Genomic DNA, 3,719 nt, shown 5'->3' with positions numbered 1-3,719 from the left:
GGAGTGAGGAGAGAAGCTAGCTTCAGGGACTGAAGGGCCGGGAGGCCTTAGACAGACTTAGCGCTAGGTGCTATTTTCAGATAGGAGCTCCTCTACCTTACTGACGTGATAAATGCCAGGGAAAATAAGATCCTCATGGAAGAAGCCTAGATGAACAATCAAATACAGCAGGGAATACTCATTAAAGTGCTTCTCCTTACAGCCACCTCCACTCAGTTATTTATGCCCCTTAACTTCCAGGTAGTGGCTCAGATTTTACTACTTGAGGAGCACAGGGAATGTCTTTGTGTTTTATTATTTCTCATGAGATTTAAAAATAAATAAATATATATATACACCTAAATTTGCTTTTGGTTCAAGTGTACTTTTTTGTCTTAAAGTTTCTTAAAGAGCCTTAGAGCAGTGGAAGACCTATGAAATCAGAGAAAGATCTCACCTTGCACAGACTTTGTGGTATTCTTCCCACTTTTCCTGAGCCATGGAGTCCTCCCCTCTCCTCCTGAGCCTCAGAGTCCTCCCCTCCCCTCCTGAGCTGTGGTGAAGAGCCGCTCAGGTGCTCCTACTGTACATCTTTCCTGCTCTCCAAGAGTGGCAGCCATGCACTGAGAAAAAGTGTCTGTTCCTGCAGTTTGTTTCAATTTGATAGAGTCTCACTGAAGCTATCTTGAACAAACGTGATTTTTTGTGGGGTTACATGGAGGGACAAAAAAATAAATGGGCTCCTTTGCTTCATCTAAGAACAGAAGCTATAACAGAACTAGGTCTTAAAAGCACCTGCCTTCAGGGATGCTCAGTGGACCCCATACGTAGGGATTAGCGGACCTTCACTCCCAAAGCTCCAAGAACTGCCAAAACCCATGTTAGATCGTGTCATTCCTCTGTTCAGAATGCTCTGGTGGCCCCCCATCTCACCCAGAGTAAAAGGCAAAATCCCCCCCATGACTCACAGGCCCTGTGTGATCCTCCTTCCCCTGCCCTGCCCCATCTACTGCCTCCTCCTCAGCCACCCTGCCTTGGCCGTGCTGCTCACCTTGTAGTCCTTTCACACTCCAGGAATACTCTTGTCTCTGGGGTTTTGCACATGCTGTTCCCTGTGCCTGGAATGCTTGTCCCAGATATCTGCTTATCACTTCATGTAGGTCTTTGTTCACGGGTCAGCTCAGTGAGGCCTTCCCAATCAGTGAGATCTAAAATTGTAAGCCCACACTACCGTAACATCTCTTATCCAACTTACCTGCATTCTTGTTTAAATTTTTTATTACAAGAAATGGTAAGTATACTCAAAAATAGTAAAATGAGCCCCTATCTATCCATCACCAATCAGTTGTCTAAGTTTTACCACTCTTGTTTCATCTATTCTCCCTCCATTTTTTTCTACATTACTTCTAATTTGCCCCAAGGATTTATCACTACCCGATATATATTTCTTACTTTTCTTTGTTATTTTGTCTCCCCCACTAAAATGTCAGCTCCATGAGGCCTGGGATTTTTGTCTACTTTGTTCACTGCTATATCCCCTGTAGCCAGCAGAGTGCCTGACACATAGTAGGTGTTCATGAATAGTGGCTGAATGAATGAATGAAGCAATGAAGCAGTTACTCCACAATGGCACCTGTGTTTTTCCCTACAATCTCCCCACCATCTGACCAACACAGCCATGAATGCCTCAAGCACCCCTACTCTGATTCCACCCAACGACTGTCAGCCACAGCACCTACATATCCCCCTCCTTGACTCTCAATAGTCCAGGGATACATACACAAAAGGCAAAGCTAGATTGGCCCAGCTCTGTGGGTGCCGTGTCACAGGACTCTGGCAAGTCTGTGAACTATTACCTTCCCTGAGGTCTTCTGGCCACCACTGGTTATGTAATACAAAAGTGAGCACCCAACTGGGGCCACAGGGGACATTTCCCTTTGAAAGGGGCATGAGTGATTGACATCGACATCTTTCTTTCACCAGGCAAATTTGTTAGCAAATTCGATGAGACTGTTAAGTGGGTAGGTAACTCTCTGGGCAGCCTCTATTCATTGCAGCCTCTATTCATTCTCTGGGCAGCCTCTATTCATTGCAGCCATCCTTGCATTTACTGTGCATCTCATTGAACAGGTTTTTTTTTTTTTTTTTTTTTTTTTTTTTTTTTTTGCCAGGCTCCACCTGTGAGGGAGGGAAGAATGCACAAGGAAGAGCTTACCTGGTTTCAATTTCTTTCTTTCACCATTTTCAAGGTCGTCAACCAGGAAAGTCCTTCAGGCATCAGACACTCTCCAATTAAGCCTTCCATAAAAACCAGGAGACATTACCAGCTAGGTTGACAAGTTAGAAACCTGCAGGACCAGTACTATGCCAGCACCCCAATGACGGCAACTAGGATTGCTTCGCAGCTGCTCCCTGCCAATAGTGCTTCCTGTCTACCTGTCAAAGGGGTGTGTCTTCCTCCCCGGCCAAGTCCTGTGTAAACCAAGTAATGATCAGGCAAGAAGAGATCCAAAAAAACCCATTGCCACATCAAAGCATATTCCAGGGCTGTTGCATTCTTTTCAATAAAGACTATTTATTTTTACAGAGGCTGGGTGCCCCTCACAGCCCTGCTCCACCTGGCAGCCATTTATGACAATTTTAAAGGCCATCTTGTTTTCAAAGTCACTTTATAAGGTTCTGGAGACTCAGTATCTGTGAATTCTAATCCAGGTTCAAAATATTAAATTGGTAGTAGGTCCTCTGCTGGTTGCTGGATCTTTTATCAGTGAGCATATTGACCAAGACATCATATGGGTATGTCCTTTTCTCTAGATTCTTTCAAGAATGGATTACAAGGCCAGGCACGGTGGTTCATGCCTGTAATCTCAGCACTTTGGGAGGCTGAGGAGGGCAGATCACGAGGTCAGGAGTTCGAGACCAGCCTGACCAACACGGTGAAACCCCGTATCTACTAAAAATACAAATATCAGCCAGGCGTGGTGGCACACACCTGTAATCCCAGATATTCAGAAGTCTGAGGCAGCAGAATTGCTTGAACCCGGGAGGCAGAGGTCACAGTGAGCCGAGTTCATGCCACTGCACTCCAGCCTGGGTGACAGAGTGAGACTCCACCAAAAAAAAAAAAGAAAACAAAAAACAACAGTGGATTGCTATTCATCTGGTATTGTCTGGTACAGCCAGGCTATGTTTAAAGTATTGAAATACTTCTGTACCATTTCGTAAATAGCCAGTGCCCCCAAGTACCCCCACTCTGAATCTTTCGCCATCTCAGCTACCTCAATCCTTCTCTCAAGACCCTCGAATCTAAAGGTTTAATGCTAGCAGGAACTACAGGTGCCCATTATGATTGGTCAGCACTTGTATTATACAAGTTGCTAATATTATGACTATCACCCCTACTTCTAAGCTAAAGTCAATGGCAACAACTAGTCCTCATTTTAGACAATGTCACTGCTCCTAATTTATAGAGAAAGGGATGCAGTAAGATTGGGATTAGACCAAGGTCCAAATCCCAGACAGCTGCAGGACAGCTGGAAACAGAATTAATCATTCAAGTAGTGATGCTATAAGTGTTTTCCTCTGCTTTGGATGTCTCTCCAATAGAACGCTATCCACAAGGACAGGAATTTTTGTCTGGTGTGTCCACTGCTGTATCAACACTCAGAACACGCTTGGCACACAGAAATTGCTCAATAAATCAATACAGCTCTTGAATGAATGCATGAATTCCCTGATCT

The 3,719-nt window shown here is 44.6% G+C and overlaps 1 long non-coding RNA gene across 1 annotated transcript; it reads right to left on the bottom strand.

The window, feature by feature from the left end:
- Nucleotides 1-562: 562 nt before the first annotated feature.
- On the bottom strand, nt 563-2,342 carry LOC129534444 (uncharacterized). Its single transcript, XR_008681059.1, has 3 exons — nt 2,195-2,342; nt 1,031-1,187; nt 563-659 (listed from the first exon to the last, which is right to left on the bottom strand). It is a non-coding gene; the product is annotated as an uncharacterized lncRNA (long non-coding RNA).
- Between the last annotated feature and the right edge of the window lie 1,377 nt (nt 2,343-3,719).

Source organism: Gorilla gorilla, chromosome 5, assembly GCF_029281585.2.
Source record: "Gorilla gorilla gorilla isolate KB3781 chromosome 5, NHGRI_mGorGor1-v2.1_pri, whole genome shotgun sequence".
NCBI lineage: Eukaryota > Metazoa > Chordata > Mammalia > Primates > Hominidae > Gorilla > Gorilla gorilla.
Note: the sequence above shows the minus strand (reverse complement) of the source record. Positions and strands in the feature narration are given on the sequence as shown.